This window comes from Drosophila navojoa, chromosome X, assembly GCF_054131105.1.
Source record: "Drosophila navojoa isolate 15081-1374.11 chromosome X, UAZ_NAV_1.0, whole genome shotgun sequence".
Classification (NCBI taxonomy): domain Eukaryota; kingdom Metazoa; phylum Arthropoda; class Insecta; order Diptera; family Drosophilidae; genus Drosophila; species Drosophila navojoa.
Genome location: NC_142895.1, coordinates 24,924,583 through 24,943,637, shown reverse-complemented (window position 1 = coordinate 24,943,637; position 19,055 = coordinate 24,924,583). Strand labels below are relative to the sequence as shown.

The 19,055-nt window shown below is 39.5% G+C and overlaps 1 protein-coding gene across 2 annotated transcripts in view; it reads right to left on the bottom strand.

The window, feature by feature from the left end:
* The window catches only part of nAChRalpha3 (nicotinic Acetylcholine Receptor alpha3), a 124,604-nt gene extending 106,724 nt beyond the window's left edge, over positions 1-17,880 (bottom strand). The window contains exons 1-2 of one of the 2 annotated variants that reach the window (XM_089263944.1): positions 17,556-17,880; positions 15,979-16,199 (exon numbers count right to left, since the gene is read on the bottom strand). The gene's annotated coding sequence lies outside the window, so the exon portion shown is untranslated. The remainder of the gene's footprint in view (positions 1-15,978; positions 16,200-17,555) is intronic. The other variant, XM_089263945.1, reaches the window with a different exon arrangement.
* Between the last annotated feature and the right edge of the window lie 1,175 nt (positions 17,881-19,055).

Here is a 19,055-nt window from a genome sequence, read left to right as displayed (position 1 = left end):
ATATATATATATAAAATATAATAAATATAAATAAAAAATTAAAAAATAATATAAATAAAAAATTAAATATTGAACTATAATTAGAAATAATATATAAATAATATATCATATATTTCATCTGGAACAAATATGCCCGTCTATTTTTCCCAACTTATTAATGAGTATTCGGCATGCAAATGAAATGCAAATTAATGAAGATAAAGTGATATCCGGCGCACACACACACACACACACACGCGTGATATACCCACATTGGGGGCGAATGCAGGGTATGCGATGCAATTGAAATATACAATTTCAAATTATAAAATCTATATATAGAAAGAGGAGTCATAAGCTACCAAAACATATATCTCCTTAGTCGAGCCACAATTATTTCGATTCGATGCGAATATTGAGAGCAGAACTTAGACTACAAAATGTTGAATTTATAAAAAAACGAAACGGGTTTGCGAAATGACATTTGATCGATAAAAGAAGAGAGCAAAAGAACTGAAAGCGATAAGGTCGCAGTTCAGCCCAAAAAACTCCTAACATATGTTGTGAATCCGAGGAGGGTTGCAAGCGCAAAGGAGGGTAGGTAGAGGGGAAGAGCGTAGAGCGAAGAGCTCATGCCAGCTGCTTGTGGGAGTGAGTGATATACGAGGTGAGGCACCTGTGCATGTCAGCCAACTGCACGGTGAGCTAGCGCAGTGCCGTTAGCTGACCAAGTAAATATCAAATACAAAAGCACAACAAATGAAAAAAATAAAAATAAATAAAAATACAGAGAAAAAAGCCGAAAGTAAATTGAATTTCGCAACACATTTCGCACGAAAACTTTGCATATGCCAAAGGCCACGCCCACACCTGACGCACGATTTCCAACATTTGCCACTTTTGGGGCGCGTGAGTGTGAGTGTGAGTATGAGTGTGAGTGTGTGTATACCCCTTACTATAAATCAGCCTGCTTGAATGGGGTATTACGAGGCAAATGTGCTGTTTGCAAGGTTTTCAGATTTCCCAATGCGATGCGAGAATACTGGGTATTATTAATTCAATGTCATTTGAGCAGATCAAGTTCAGACATTTCGTTTTGATAGTTGACTAAATTTTGCATATCTATAATACTTTTATTAGTTCCAAAAGATTTGTATATAAAGCTGAATGTTTTCTTAGTAAAATTTAGCTAAAATTTGTGTGCATTTGCCAAATTTTTTAACGACCTAAAAGCAAAGTTAATAATTTTAGGCAGTAAAATAAATATGAAATATATTAATTAAAATATACATATTTCAAGCGGTATAAATATAAATAATATAAATACAAATTATAATTAATTTTCACTAAATTATTATTGATATGCATACTGACCCACTCAGTAGAGCTAAATACTCTTTATCGATCACTTTCTATATATATATATATATATATATATATATATATATATACATATATATATATATATATATATATATATATATATATATATATACATATATATATATATATATATATATATATATATTATATATGCATGAGTCGCTAAGCTCTATGACGAGTTTTCTGTGTTGTTGTACTTCTATACTTGCCCTCTCTCTCTCTCTTTCTCAGTCTCTCTTCTCCTCTCACTCACACTTTCTTGTTCTTAACCCCCTCTCTCTCCCCCTCTCACTCACACGTTTTGTATTTCTCTCTATCTCTCTGCCTCTTACTCACTCTGTTTACATCTTTCTTTATAAATATCTCTCTGTCTATTTATCTCTCTCCCTTCCTCTCTCTCTCTCTCTCTCAATCTCTCCCTCTCTCTCTCTCTCTCTCTCCCTCTCTCTCTCTCTCTCTCTATCTCTCTCTCTCTCTCTCTTTGCGCTTTTCGTTCACACTTTTTGTAGAGAGCGAACAAGTCTTTTTCAGTCATTCTCCGCCTCTCGCTCACACTTTCTTGTTCTCTCTCTCCCCTTCTCACTCACATTTTCTTGTTCTCTCTCTCTCTGTCTCTTACTCTTTCTGTCTACATCTTTCTTTATAAATATCTCTCTGTCTTTTTCTCTTTATCCATGTTTGATCTTCCCCTCGCGCTCTTTCTCTTCCTATCTCACTCTCTCCCTCTCTCTCTTAGTATCGTTCCGCAATGCTAGTCATTTCTTATAAACAACTCTCTTCGACAAGATTTCTACATACCATCTCATTCACTCACTCTCAGCAATATTCTTAGCCACGTTCAGCAGCAGCTATATATTTGTCTCACTCTCGTATACTAAGAGAGCTCAAGCTATAATTTCAGCACTACTCCAACAGACACTGCTACGATGTATACCTGAAAGTATCTACTATCTAGATATGCTATAGCGACACATATGCAGCTGTATAGCTCCGCTTGCTGCTGTTGGATGAGCGAATGCAAATTTTGTTGGTCAGCTAAAGTTTGGCGCAGCAAGCATTTAGTGGGTAAGGTCGTCCTCCACCCCGTCACCCCTCCATCCCGGCACCCCACCACGCTGCCGTTCAGTGGGTCACTGTTTGAGTAACCGCAAAGTTGCTGAGATTGAAAGCAATTTAAAGCAGCCATACGCCAACGGCGAACTGTGCGAGTCACTGGGGAAGGTCGGCTGGGCAGAGGATGGAGGGCGATGGAGCAGCAGCTGGGCGGGCCCACACAGGAGACAGCGTCCCATATTTCATTGATGGCGCTGACAGCTCCCCAAGCAATTGGCGGATAGATGTTTAAAAATTCAAGCGAAATGGCTAAAGAAAAATGCCTAACACAGCAAATGAGTTGCACCTGCCGAAAGGGCGTGGTAGTGGGCGTGGGGGGGGGCAGATGTTGGTGAATAAATGCATGAAATGAATGAGTAAATAACTGGAATGACTAACTGCGGTGCTTAGTCGTCTCCGGCGACGACTCAGCCTCGATTTGCAAATCACATGAACATGAGCATGAAGAGAAGAAGAAGAAGAAGAAGAAGAAGCTAAAGCATCGATGGGAATGGGCCGAGCGATGGAGGTGTGAAAGTGCCAGCCTGAGAATCACTTTAATGCGTATGTGGTTCACATGCCAGCAGCAGAAAATAACGGCAGGCAGAGATAGATAGCAAGAGAGAAAGAGAGAGAGATGGAGAGCGAGAGAGATGGAGAGCGAGAGAGAGGGAGAGGGAGGGTGGGTGGGAGATATCGACAAAGAGCCCAAGACAGGCTAAGCATGCTGCCTGCCCGCCTCCAGCCAGGCAGCCAGGCAGCCAAATGGCATTATCAAAATTTACATACAAGCATATCCTGATTATCCTTTAAGCATGAATTATTGAAAGCGTAAATACCGCCAGAGACGACACTTGGCAGTGGCAGGAGGTGCTTTCAGAATGCCAACAGCCAACAGCCAACAAAAATTGCGTAGTAGCATTGCCTGTCGAGAGAGAGGGAGAGAGAGCGTGAGAGAGAGAGAGAGGGCAGGCAGAAACAACGGCTTAATTTGCACATGACAAACCGAAAGACAAACTGTAAGACATTTGAATGAAGGTATATAACCTGGGCCAGGGCAACCAGCCGAGCAGTCAAGCCATGACAGACAGCCTCAAAAATAATGCGTAGACGGGCCAAACTTTGTCTACGGCAAGGCACAGAGGCGAGCGAGCCGAGCTCATAAATACCCTACACAATGTAAACCCTGAGTGAAGACGACTGGCAGAGGCTCACATTTGGTTATCCCTCCCCTCCCTCCTCGGATAGCATTGACCCATTGACGGAGACGCAGCTCTCTTAATGAGGCATGTGTAATTAGGCTGAACATGTGTTTGGCTGATTGGGCAAGTGCACCGGCTCCAGGCTCCAGCGGAGAGACCCACACCTAGCCTAAGCGAGCTGTGGCACTCTGCACTCAGTCGACAGCCAGTCGATTTCTGTTATGCTGATTCGAGTTGCCTTCGAGTATCCGAAAGCAACAATGCCGTATCGAAAGTTTTGCCTTTGCAATCTCCGACTCGGCGGCTCGTCACCAAGGCAAGATGTGAGATTTACATTCCCTTCGGCTTAACGGCGCCAAGCAAACCCACAGAGAGTGAGAGAGAGTGAGAGACTTTGAAATCCACTCACTTGGATAAATATGTTTTCAACTGTTTGTACACTCGCATCCTGGACGAGCCGACTCCTGCCGCCTGCTGCGTGTATTGTGTGCTAAAATCCTGTTAAAAGTTTGCCATAAATCCTATTTACATATTTCGTCTTCATCTCATGGCAGTCACGGCTTCTCCTTGACGGCCTCAAAGAGGTCGCCGAGAGGGCGCCGACACGCCCCCTTGCCCCCGTGCCATACGCTTGGTAACAAGTTTCTGGCCATATCAATTGTTTAGGCAAATAAATCATTCGACTTCCTTTAGCTGCAGCCGCCCGCCTTCATCGGATTTCAGTGGCTGGCCGGGCTACCTGAGCGGCTGGCTAGTGGCCTGGGATGAGGCCAGCTCGTTGCGGTTGCCATCTTTTTGGCCAGCACTGAGCATGGCTCATATTCCCCTTGTTGCTGTTGTTGACCTCGTTTGCCGTTTGTTGTTTTCGGGTCTGCAGTGCTTCCTTCCTGCCATCCAGCCGTCCAGCCTGACCCCTGTCCCGATCCCGCAGCAGTTTCAGCATTCGCCTTCGATTAATGCTGCCAAACGGCAGCGCATTGTTCGCTCTGCCTACCGCCCGCTGTGCCTGCGGCTTGGCGCTTTGCTTATAGCCAGTTTGAGCAACGAAAAGTCACTCGGTTCTCGGCTCTCTAATCCTAAGCCTAGCCTAATCCTGAGACTCCTAAAGACTCGCTTTGCATATGCCCCGCGGCCAGAGCCTCAGCTCGTATAATTGCCCGCTGTCCGCCGTCCGCTGTCCGCTTAAGCCCCATCGAGCTCTAAATGTTGTCTCCAATGGCATCAAATGGAAATGCCTGGCAAAGGCAGATGCCATATATGTACCTGGTTGAATCTCTACTATATTAGAGCTTTACACCTGATATCGATATACGAATATTATGCAAATATATATAGAGTATAAATATATGTATATATGTGTGTATCTGTGTGCGTGTGTTTCTTTGCAATGCAAATTGAAATCTTTCTTAAATTGCCCTTTTTACATTTCGCAGCACCCAAAACAAATTATTCTCAATGTATATAACGCACATTTATATACATTTATATACATACATATATGTATAGCTGTATATATATACATTTATATAGATTGTCAGATGTCTGCTGCAGACAAGCAGCAGCCAACGAGTGTAATTGTAATATGTATTGTTTGGTATTTCGCCTTGGCGTTTTTATTTTTCAATTTCAATGTTGCGCATACGCAGCGTATAACCAACGTTTGGGGGCGAGGCAGCAGCAGCTCCCCAGCGACGTCTTTTGAAAATAAAACGTTGGCTTGTAAATCAAATGCGTGGTTACGCCCCACACACACACACACGCACACATTCATGGAGACTGTTGAGTTTTTGTGGTGCCGACGCTGAAAAGCACGCAACACTTTTTGGCCAAACTCAATTAGTTGCCATTTTTTAGTGTGCGGCTTTTTTTGTTTGCTGCAGGCATTGAAATCAAGTGGTGTCAGTGTGTGTGTGTGAGCATTTAGATAGTGGCAACAAAGTCAAATGGCCATTGGCAGCCAGCACAAGTGAGTGCAACTTTGTTGCGAGCTATTAAAACATGGCTCGGGTGCCGGGCAGCAATTGAAGTCGCCATTCAAGGCGCACTTGGAGTAGGCAAAGCCTCAGTTTCAATTGTGCCACATTGTGGTGGCGCAGCACACACAGTGACTCCTGCCACATGGCGAACCGCATCAACTGACAGCGCAATCGTTCGAAAGCCACACAAACACACACACACGCACATGTGCAGGGCTGACAGCTCCCCAAAGGAAGCGCAGTTGCCGCTGTCTCCCACGAGAAGGCTGTTTGGACGAGCCACTTAACACGCAGCCACCGACAACAACAACAACAACATCGACAGCAGCTACAACTACAAAAATAACACTAACAATAACCGCAGTAATAACTGCGTCAATACGACGCACAAATACCCTACACAAAAGTCGGACTTGGCCTATTAAAAGTTGGCCTTAAATTTGATTTGGCCAGAAATTTGCTGTGGCCCAACGATGCCGTTAACTCAGCAGCAGCGCTTGGCTTGCCATGGAGTCGGTTCTTGCGGTTCTTTGCTTTCTTTTCCCCCTTTTTTTTCGCTTTTTCGCTTTTGCCTTTACTCCTGGGGCTGTTTCGCATTTGTGTTTGCATTTTGCAGGAACAAGTGAAATACACATTATGCTTATTATTTAAAATGTTGCCATGTACACACACACACACACACACACACACACACACACACACATACACTGTTAGTGCAAGGCAGTGGCTGATGCTTATCGTGATTTCTTGAGCGACTACAAAATACGCACAAGTCAGCACGGTATAGATTCTAAGGCATACATCAATATGACCTACTAGGGCATATATATATATATAATAATGTGTATGCAGATGTAACAACGTAATACAATATCATAAAATTTCCTGAATGATGGACTAAAGTTTCAACTAGAAAAACCATTTTCCTTTTAGAGATCGTAAAGTTTAGATATGAAACTAAATCTAATACATCATTAACAATATATTAAAAACAAATTTTATACAGTTTGATTCAAATACATACCATTTATAATACGTAATAATATAATACAATATTTCTATTGTCTTAAATCTTCTGCTCTTTGTTGGGTAAAAGTGCGAAAGGCATGGAAAACCTGATCGATTTTTATCGATTGCAGGCAGATGATAAATTTACAGTACAAAATAATGATCAACCTCTACTGTAAATGGAGCAAAAGTGTATTGATCTTAAATTTCCAGTCTCTAGCTTAAATAATTGACGAAAGAGCTTGCATATTCAATATAACCTCAATCCTTAACAATTCAGAAATGATAAAAAACTTATTTATTAAGAAAAAATCTCTAGTTATCTTTGAAAGAGATGAGCAAAAATGATATATCGTATATTTTCCAGATGTAATTGATATATGCCACATTTTTTATCATTATTATTATTCATATTATTTATTTATTTATATTTTTTTATTATTACTTTTATTATTATATGTTATTATTACTTTTTTATTAGTATTATTATTTTATTTATTTATTTTTTTATTATAATTCAACTAAAATAATTAGTGTGGGAACGACGTTTTTAAAGAATTGAGATAAGACTATGAACTCTGAATTATGGATGAGTGCGAGGACTTCACAAGGTAAGTTAAGCCCCTTCATTCATTCATTCATACAATACATACAATATATCAACTCTTAAAGTTATCCACATTTAAAATCGAAAGATCTGATACCCAATGCCGCTCTGGAGAAACCTACTCCAGGAAGACTTCCCATTCTCTATGCCCTTAATCAAGGAACCTATTTATATCACTGAATCTTGTAACTTAAATACTTGAAATTATGCTTAAGTATGTTCAATGATATGCGATAGTTATGTGCACGAGGCAAGCGTGACACGCGCTCATCTCTAAGACGAGAGAGGCTTTATAAATATCAAAATATTTTCTGCCGCCTTTTCCGACGCATTTTCATTGCTATTAAAAACTTTCTCGAACAGGAAAACGCCCATAACAACAACAACAACAACAGCAACAACAACGGCAGCGGCAACAGAAAGCAAGTCAAAAGGAGAAACAAAATTATGTATTTTATTATGCTGATGATGATGATGATGATGATGATTTTTTTTTTTATTTTGCCCGTTGATTTTTACGCATTTCGTGCGACGAGTGCGGCTGCTGGGCAAACACATTAAAAACCGCAGCAGACAAAGGCGGCCGAGCCGCTGCCAGCAGCGAGGGCTGCTCGCAAAGTTAATTAATTTCCACTTAATGTGCACTTAAGAACACTAAAGACGATTCAAGCGAGCAGCACTGGCAACATATAGAAGTACAGGACGTCAGCCGTCAGAGCGTTTAAATACCTAATTCGATTGGGCTCCTTAAAGCCAAAGCGATTCGCTCGAATGTCACATGGCTGGCCGTTCGGCCAGGACTCTGAATAGTTAATCTAGAATCACAACAGGAAATTATTTTAAATTGAATTGAATTGATTTCAATATCAAAGCGAATCCCAATCACTGCGAAACGGCAACGAAACCTCAATTGGACTTCTTAATAAGCCCACATGGATCACAGCTGCATCTCAGCTAGATAATATATATGTATATGTATATGTATATATATGCATATTCCACTCCAACTGCCAGTTGAGCTCAGTTTGTAACTTCTGCTGCGGCTACCTGCATAGCATTATGTGGAGCTTGTCAAGCCTCGAGCTCCGAGCTCCAACCCTTTCCCTTTCCCTTTCCCCTTTCCTTTGCCCGAGCCCCATTTGCAGCCCTTTTCATTCATAGCGCTCGCTTCCTAGCAGTTTATCTGCGGGGCTGCGGCTACTTGTTTTCGTTTTTATTTTATTTTATATTTTATTTATATATTCTTGTTTTTTCCATTTTTATTTTATTTTTTTTATTAGCCCTCGCGCTTTTCACACATTTTTCATTTTCCCAGCTCAAAGTTTCGTTTTTATATTTTATTTATTTTTTTTCGTGATTTTGTTGTTGTTGTTGTTGTGTTTTTGCTGTTTCTTTTGTTTTTGGCTTTTTCATTGTTTTGTGTTGGAGCAATTAAAATTTTTATGAGCAAACAAATTTTCGTTTACAACAATAACAACAAACTGCAATAAAAAATAATAATCATAAAAAAGCAAAGGCAACACTACGGCAAAAAAAAAGAAAAATAAATAAAATAACGGGCCAGCATATACACGTGCAAAGGTAAACCTGTAAAGGTGCTAATTGGTTAATTGTGCGCGTACAGTTAAGTGAAAGAACTTACAGCACACCGTCATGTCAGCCTCTGTGTGCGTGTGTGTGTGTGTGTGTCCTGCTCAATAATTCAGCAAATGAAAACAACAAATGAAGAGAATTAACTGTAGCAAGCCAAGGAATTAACACACCAACAAAGCAGAACAATAAATATATATACATACATACATACACACATATATATATGTACAATTTATGCATTTGTAAAGGTGTAAATGCATTAAAATTAAATTCCAAATTATTTACAAAAATTAATTTATCAAAAACTATCAGTTTGCCATAATTCCAGCATTTAAGTTCATCAGCTTTGGATATTATCGAGGATTACAATTTGCCGCATAAATATTTCATTGAACAAACCAGCGGAAAGCCCAATTCAGAGGCAGAAAAAGGCGGAGAAGAGATGATACGAGTTTGTAAGCTGCTTTAAATTAAATAATTTCAATTTCTAAATAACTTTTGCGGCTATCAATTATTGTGTATAAGTATATTTATATCATTAAATATATTGAATAAATATATAACTACTTCTAAATGATTCGAGTAAACATAGAGACAAGTGAGAACGTTGCAGTCGGGCGTTATCGATGGCAGAATACTCATTCATGAGGCAAAGACTGTCGGCTCAAGTTTTCGATTTGCGGTATATAAATATTATATTATTGTGAAAATCAAATCAAATCAAGAGGATTTAGTTGATAAATTTGAAGTTTCTATCTAAGAAATTGTGGAAGTTTTATCCAATTTGCCACGTCATAGATATATCCATCCAGTAATTGACGGGCGAAGTAAACCTATATACTCACTTCCATTCGTGAATAGGTATAAAGAGCTAGCTAGGAGCTGGAGTATATAAGCGCTGACCTATAAAACAATTTAAAAATTTTCTCAAACGCAACTTTGGTTGAAAATTTACTTTGCAACTCTATAAAAGGGCAAAATGAAAAGATATAGATAAAAACCCATGGCTATAGACTGGCTTATAATGAGATAAGGAATTACGTTCTGAGTTCAAGGCACTTGAATGCAAGAAGAAAGGCAAAAATCTATAGGGACTGCAACGTGCACTTGATTAATAAAGGTGTTCAATAGGGTTGTCGAATATTTGTAAAATAAATAAAATAAAATAAAATATTCTATGATATTTTAAGGCTTGATATCAATATTATATTTGATATGCAAGATTAAAAATATCAATATATCGATATATCAATTTTTCAATTTTTTTTTCTTTACTTCTGTTCCCACAATAAATTTATAAGCCGTCCCCAAAAATAAAATAATAATAATAATAATAAAAGTAAGTATTTTTTATTTAAATGAAAATGATCGCTTACTCAAAAGTATCATAGTGCTTGATTTTAATATGCGACGCCATATTTAATGCTTTCATTACTTTGAGGCACAACTAACATTCGGCTGTTCCATTATTAAAGTCAGAATAATACGTTTTCAGCATATTCTACTTTTATACATTCACAATTGGTTCACTTATAATAAGAGTGAACAATGCAGATATATAAAACATATCGCAAAATATATAAAATATCGATATTTGGCCAAAAATATTCTGATATAAATACATATTTGTAGAAAGCTATATCGATATATTATCGATATATTGATATTTTGAAATATTTTCAACAACCCTAGTGGTAAATTGAGATAAGTAAAAAACTGCTTATCGGTAATTCAATAGCTTCGACAGCATTAATTCCAGAAGTTAGTATTTTAGACAATATTATATAATAACAAAAGCTTTTCTAATTGAGAAGATTGACAGGAAAAAATATTTTTTTTTTTCAATAATAAAAAATTAAAAACAAACTGATAAAATTACCTATTATCGCGTTTCCCTTTAAATAAAGCTACTTTTGAAGCGTATAACGCAGTCCTCTATATCCGACTGCTACCCTCTAATTTATTCCGCTAAATCATCGTTCAGCCTCGCTAAGCGATTCTACAATGTCATCCACGTATGTAATACAGGCGTTCGTTTAGTTTAATTGACTCATAACTCAAGAGCAAACAAGGAAAAACTTGAATTTGCCTGGGAAAGCAGGGAAAATCAAGCCATTTACGTGCAGCTAATTCAGATGCCGCCGCGTCTCCTGTTTAAGGCGTCAGCTGCGCCACTGCAGACAAAGGCATTGACACGCCCAAAAAAAAAGGCACTCATACACGGTTGGGACAGGGAGGTCCACCTGCTGCCCCCATTCCCATTCCCCGTCCCGTGTCCATCTTCCCATCGCATCCCCAATTTCATCCCATGGCAGTTGTTAGTTTAAACTGATTTGCAGTGTTTGACATGGCCATAAAAAGCAACGGCAAGTGGACCAAACCGAAAAGGCAGCAGGAGCCGATGAGTGTGAGTGTTAGTGTGAGTGTGAGTGTGAGTGTGAGTGTGTGCTGCATAGAGCTGACTGCTCAGAGATCAGAGGAGCTTCGCTTAAATGTTTTGTCTTCATTGCTTTCGCCTCTCGCCTTTTGCTGCACACACACACACACACACAGTCACAGACAGTCCCACACACGCGCGGACAGATCCTAACTACTTGTAACCCATTCAACTAACCCAACCATGTGGATGGGCTAGTCTCATCGCCTGCCGTGTTCTGTTGGTCATTTCACTAATCTCTTCATTTTGCTCAATGATGTTTTTCTTTTCGTTGTAGTTGTTGTTGTTGTTGCTGTTGTTGTGCCTCCTCCCATGTTTACAATTTATTTGGCCTGTTGTAGTTGCTCATACGCCCCATTGTCTAGAATTTTTGGTGCTGCAGCCGCCCTTTTGTTTGACCAGAACGTGCAGCGTCTCTAATGTTAAGTTCAACCATTCATTTTCTAGCCATATAAAGCGAACAGGGTCCATGTGACAGCCAGCAAACACAACAAGCCATGAACCACCTACAGCCCTACAGCAACCCCTACAACTACCCCAACATCCACCCCAATCCCTATTCCTATTGCTATTGCTATTGCTATCGCTACAGCCCACGTTTGTGCGCACTCTTCCACTCCCTCTCCCCCGCTCTCTCTCTCTTTCTGGTTGGATATTATGCCTGTGCACGTCCGCCCCCAATAAGCTGCTCTTGTTGTTATTGTTGTTGTCGTACAGAACGGTGCCCTGGAGGGTGGGGCTATCCAACAATTAAGTAAAACGATTAAAATGCAAAGTAGTCAGCGCCAATGGGCTGCAAAAATCTGCTGCTGCTCCTGCTGCTGCTCCTGCTGCTGCTGTCAACAACACAAATTCCCTCAATACCCTAACAATGTCAAACAAAAGATTGGAACAAATGTAAATAGTTTGGTAATGTGAAATATATGCAAAACTGTCGACTAAAATCGCAGCTGAAAATTCAGGTGAGAAGCAGCAAGCGAGTGTTAAACAACAGATTAAACAAAAAACTATTTGAAATTTAGAATAGATGCACGTGTACACATGTATATGCGAGTGCATGTCCATCTCACATAGAGTTAGAATGCTCTATGTATGCCCACTGCATGTCAAAATGGTATTAGAGAGATTTAGATTCTATATATAAGCTTTGATCTGCTTTAGTCTACGATTATCTTGTACCTAAGGCATAGCTAATCTGGGTATACCTACTTAAGATACAATGTGAGAGTTCCAGATCCAAGAAATCCAAGTTTTTTCATGTATCTACAAGTATCTAAATCCCTATGAATCTACTCTACTCTACTCATTAAACTAAATTATGAGATATATGAGTCGAGTAAGAACTCAAATGAATAAACTATAGATTATGAGCTATAGGGTCAAGCTGATACATATCTACATACATCTATACATACATATGTATATTATGAGTTATGGGATCCAGCTCATCTGAATATATCTACTCAAAGAAGGAACTCAACTGAAGTAATCCAGATGCAAGCGAGCAATCTAATCGATCGTCCAATCTATCGATCTTTGACGATAATTAATCGATTTTCGGCTATTTCTCTAATTACTTGAGCTCCATGCTATCCTCTTAAGTAGATGAGCTATTAATTGGCAACTAGTACGTTCTATTTACTATTGGGGCCATGTGATATTTCCAGCTGGCATTGGATAATTTAAGTTTATATCCAGAGCGCAACCTTTTGGGTCAATTCATGATTTAATCCGTTCGTTTAATTTCCATGGACATTGTTGCTGCTGCTATTACGGTCACAGTTCTTGATCCCACAACAGCCCGCTACTAAACAAACACACATGCACACACGCACACACACACACACACACACAGACACAGTCGCATTGTGCAATGGTTTTGTTTGCTTCTGGCATTGTTGTTGCATTTAATTAAAACCCTTAAATGTAGGCACACGATTGCAGTAGCTACAGTTGCCCGATAAAGAGGCTGCAGCTGTGCGAAAGGGGCGGGAGGGCGGTAGGTAAGACGGGAGCATTTTGGGGGACATTCGAAATAAATAAATGTGGAGCTGTTGCCATTTTGGCAACCACAGCAACGACCAGAACCAACAGCATCAGCAACAAAGGCAACAGCAACAACAACTCACTTATCCCTTTCGCTCCCACACACCCTGTCTCTCTCACTCTGTTTTGCTCTTTTTCTGACTCTCTCTCTCTCTCTCTCTCTCTTTTGCTCTTTCTCAATTCGTAATCGCTCAAATTGTTGGGCAAACATTTTAGCAGCTTTTTGGGGAAAATACTTTAAATGATTTCGTCCGTTGGAAAAAAGTTATGTTCTAAAAAGCAAATAGAAAACAGTCCGTAATATGCGGAAATTATATTTGGAGAACTGTTTTAGAGAGCTGCAACTGGCTTACGCCAGGGCTCAATGTATTTATTAGCTCTAAGCCTAATTAGAGTGCCACAGAAGTTTCTTTGTGCAGTCGCTCCATGCGCATCAGATAATCCCAGAGACTCTAGCTATTTTCTGGGTCGAGGATTATTTGCTATATAGAGCTGTCTACTCTTATCTAAAATTAATTTAGTGCTAGAAATTTCTGTGTATGCTGAGAGTGCTGCTAGAAGAAGCGATGTATATCGCTGAGAAGCGATAACAGATTATCAAACAACGTTATCGATCAGTTGATGTGAAGTGAACTGGGTGGATCTACAGACGGTAGTCAGGTCTCTAGGAATAGCCAAAGCAATAAATGAATTGATTAAATATATACTATTTATTAGATTTTTTTTTGTCTTATTTTTGTTTTTCGTTTATATATGTTTTGTAAATATATTTTTATTTATATATTTTTATTTATATTTATATATTCTTTTTGAGGTTTATATATATATATTCGCTCTATATATATATATAGTCGTGCTTTACCAATTAGAGAATACTCATTCACGACCCAAACACAGCCAGATCTAATTTGTTAGAGATTAAATTTTGCTTGTGGTTTCTAGCGCTCAACTAGTACGGTAAATACAGTTTTTACCCATTTGCCACGCCTCCAATGGGCGTATATTCGGCATATATTTATAAGCTTGTGTTGTCATCGCGAAGATATTATTCGAATTTCAAATCTCTAGCACTTCTAGCACTTTCTGCGGTACCGGAAAATATGTTTTCCTATACGCAATGTGTTTTCCTATCGCAATCGAGCAAATCTTCACACTTCATAATTCCAGATCATATACAAGACAAAAACAATTCACTCATTTCACTTGCATGAATGAGTATAAAAGCAATGCTATTGTTGAATTACTATCCTCGAATATATCACATATCAACCTATATCAATAGCCGTGAAATTATATTTCAAGAGTTTTTTCAGCTCGCTGAATAATCAAATGAAATATTTTTTATTTTTATTTTCATAGCATGTCACCAAAATGATTCCAATCACATTATTGTTCATAATATTCTGTGTATTTTAATTGAAAAAGTGCCAAAAATAAAAACAAAATACATTTTACACGGAATCAAAAATGCGAGCATTAAAAATAAAACAAAATATTGAAATATTTCATGTCTTTACGCCCCCATTTATTAATTCAACTTCTTTGTAAAAGTTCTCTGAAATCTGATCTTACAAGAAGAAGCTTAATTATAAATATATTTACAATTATTAACCATTTCTAAGAAACGGCCTAAGAAAACTTCGAGCTTCCAGATACTCATATCATAATACAGAAATCGTTCTTCCCTTATACATGTACTTGAGGTGTTGAAATATTAACGGAGCTTATTTATTATTCAAAAATTCAGTTATGTCAGCTAACTGAATATGCTAATTACGCTCAGCCAAATTCATTGTAAAAACATAAAGTAAAACTTTTTAATTAACTAAACCGCTGTGCAGAGGCACAGCCTCGCCAAATCGCTCGGTTCAACTTGTGCCAGCTCATCAGCTGCAAATCTCTTTTTGTACTCATTCACGAACGTGAAATGGGTATATTGGTTTTGTAGAATATCCGTTCGTCCTCAAAGTTTCGATTCAGTAGAGACTCGGATCTCGGAAATCGTTTGATTAAGTATCAAGATATTCCCCATATTCCCACTAGGGGCGTAGCCAAAAATAAAATTCCTTTTTGCTCATTATAATATATCATAATAATTATATTCCTTTGGCTAACAGCTCGAGATCACACAGATATGTCGAATGTATTTACGTCTATTAGAGGCGTGGCAAGTAATAATAAACTGGAAATTTTGAAATTTAATGACTAAATTACCGTTAACCACATAAATAATATCTATGTATTTATCGGGGGCGTGGCAAACGAGCTGGGCCATGAATCAGTATGCTGCAGTCGATAACGCCCAACTGGAACGTTTTCACTTGATTTTCATTTTGAAAGAGAATTACCAGAGTGAAAAATGTCTTACTTCAGTTATTCATTTTGGAATGGATAATCCCATTTAATTTTTCAGTCTCTTAAATGAAATTCGAAAAAACCTTCCTCAGGCTCGCCTGTCAATCAAGCATTTTTAGCACTAAACTAAACCCAATACAATACTGGTACATTTGTAATCTCCATTCGAATCGTAAGACTCGGGCTGAGTACAAACAAAACTTAAAGTATTAGATGGCTTATGTTGCTTATGTTGCTTATGATAATACAATAATATATAATATATGCATGCTCGTCTTCAATTTGCATTTCGAGCCTTACCTTGGCTGCTGTCACGGAAGACAACAACAACAACGCCGCCAAAAGAAAAACTCGCTTCCGTTTCCTTAACTTCAATTGTTGTTGCTTCAGTTCGTTTTCTATATTTGCATTTGCTGTTGCTTTACGTGTTTTTGTTTCTGTTTCTGTTTTCGTTTTCGTTTACGTTCTCGTTTTTCTCGCCTGCTTATTTGCATTTAGTTTTTCATTCCTTTAGTGGAATTCTTTAAAAATTTATTGTGCACAATTTGATTATTTCAATTTCTTTTATATTTCTCTTGATTTGCCTTTTATCATAGTTTGCAAACAGAACAAAAAACCAAAAAAAAATTAGCAACAAACTTTGCCCGGATGCCAAGAAAAAAAAAAAAACGAAATACAAAAACAATTCACTCGAATATTTGAAAAGTCGCTTCATCTTCATCTGCTTCTGCTTCTTCTTCTTCTTAGCACTTTTCAACTTTTCTGTGTAATGCGTTTCGCTTGCTCACTCACTCTCTCCCTCTCGCTCTCACTCTCACACACGCCCTCTCACCCAGTCTATTATCTATTTGGTTATTATTCTTGCCATAAACAGAACGAAATCGTAACGGATTCAACATTGGTAAACACTAAAAGAGCCGTACGAAAATTCGATTTAAATAGCAACAAGTTGATCGAATTAATTGATATTCCCAATTAACAATAGTTAATTGGCTTGAAATGCAATTGCTGCAGCTGCAGCTGCGATTCGGTTATGAAATTTTTGCAACTTAAATTTCCTAACTGACTCGCAATTGTCGCCAGCAATTGTTGTTGTTGGCATTGCTGTTGTTGCTGCTGCTGCTGCTGCTGCTGCTGCTGTTGTTGCTGTTGTTGCTCTTTATCTTTGCCTTGGCAGCTTTGTTAGCGCGACCTCCGCAATGACCGTGTAACAATTTTGCAGCTCAGCAGCAGAAGCAGCAGCAGCACTAGCAGCAGCAGCAACAACAACAAACAATGCCAAGAAACGCGCGCGCGCCACAAAGTAGGCAACGAAAATGTTCGTGGCAATCAGACGATGCTTTAACGCAAAAACCAACAACAACAACAACAGCAGCAGCAGCAGCAGCAACAACAACAGCTGCCATAACAACTGCCAAAAGCTGCGCGCCTTTTTTTTCGCCTGGCAATTTTTAACAATTCATTTTTTTTATGAAGTTGCGTTTCCTGCTGCTGCTTCTTCTTCTTCATTGTTGTTGGTTTCTTTAGGCGGCATTTGCAGGCTGATTATTGCTGCTGCTGCACATAGCCAGAGCAGCAGCAATAACATCACCATCATCAGCACACACACAAAACTTATGTAAGCGTTTTGTGCGCGTTTTATGCGCGTTTTTTCTTGTTTCGTGCGTTTTTTGTGCGTTTTTGGCAGGCGTTAAGCGCCAGCTAAGCCTTTGCTTGCTCTGACTGACTATTGCTAATTGTTTGCATTCTTATTATTATTATCAGCTGTTTGGCTGGCCATTGCAGTTGCTGCTGTTGCCACATTACATTCGCAGCGACAGCAGCAGCAGCAGCAGCAGCAGCAATGACGGCGGCAGCATTCATTCATTCAAACTCACTAAACGAACGCAGCTGGCAGTCACATGCGCGACTAGCACACACACACACATGCACGCACATGGATTGAGAGGTATGCGAGCATACGCACACACACACACACACAGACACAGAGACGCACACACTCCCGCACACACACGCACGCACGCAGGCAGGCAGGCAGACAGGCAGACACAGAGACACGGCCACGGAGACGAGACAACAACGGCGACTGCGACTACGACAACAGCAATTGCTGCGACTGCTGCGACTCTCGCGTTTGGTTCTCCTCAAAGCGAAACGCGTGCCGTCTGCGCTGAGTCCTGTTTCATACTGTCCTGCAATGGTTGCTGCTGCTGCTGGCGATGCTGCTGCTGCCGCTGCCGCTGCTGCTGCTGCTGATGTTGATGCTGTCGCTGCTGCGGCACAAGAAATTCCCTTTTGGGCTCTGTTAAAATTTCCCTGGCATGCGCACCGTGTACAGCAGCAAGCGTTAACAGCGCCAACAGCAGCAGCAGTAGGAGCAGCAGCCGGCAACGCAACGTATACGTAATATTTAGACCATAGACCACAAGTTGTTTACAGCCAGCCAAAACATTTCCCAAAAACGAAACAAAAGACAGCAACACAGAAAAAAAACACACACATCAAAAAATATTGCATGCAATTCGAACTGGACTTTCGCTGGCCCAAAAGGCTAATGCCAATACTTTCTAATTAAGTGAATGGCATAGCAGCTGCTAAGCTATTCCAATTTACGATATTCGAGCTGACACCACGCTAGCCAGCACACGATGCGTGCACTGCATTAATACAAAACGAACAGCCACCAAATTGAATTATGTTGCATGCCAAAAAAAAAAAAAAACAACCCGAAAAACGAAAAAAAGGTTAATGAAAGGGCTCTTGCAGCCTCACCTCTCGCACCCAGCCTCAGGCTGCCCTCGCCCTTGGCTCGAGTGTCCTTTGCCTGAATTGCAGCTCAGGCAGCGCTGGCACCAGCCAAACCGCACATAGATGTACCAAACGGCAATGTGGGCGATGTGGATGCGGATGCGGATGCGGATGTGGTGCGGCAACTAACGGACACAGCTCCTCGGTCACTCCCAACAAATTGATGGGTTTTTATTCACGTTCACGCACGACACTGGGTATATTGGTCCGTCCAGCTGGACGTATGAATGGACTCTGAAATTTGTCAAAGATATGCGTGTATTGGTCCTGAAGGTGCTATGATTCTTTGAATGGATCCAATGAGGTCGTAGCCAATCGGAATTCGCATATATTCTAGGTCATTTCAAGAGCTATTGAAGCTAAAACTTTAAGCCTGAAAGATATAATGTCTATGCTTAGTCACCAATTTTAAACGATATAAGGACTCAAGCTTTCATTATTTGACAGACCAAGCTTTAGTCTTTATTATTTTAAAAGTAGAACATCAAAATTTATAATAAATCAGCATTACTTTTGACCTTCTAGACAATTTAGTCAAAAGTTGTTTCCGTTAATATAGGGAAATATCG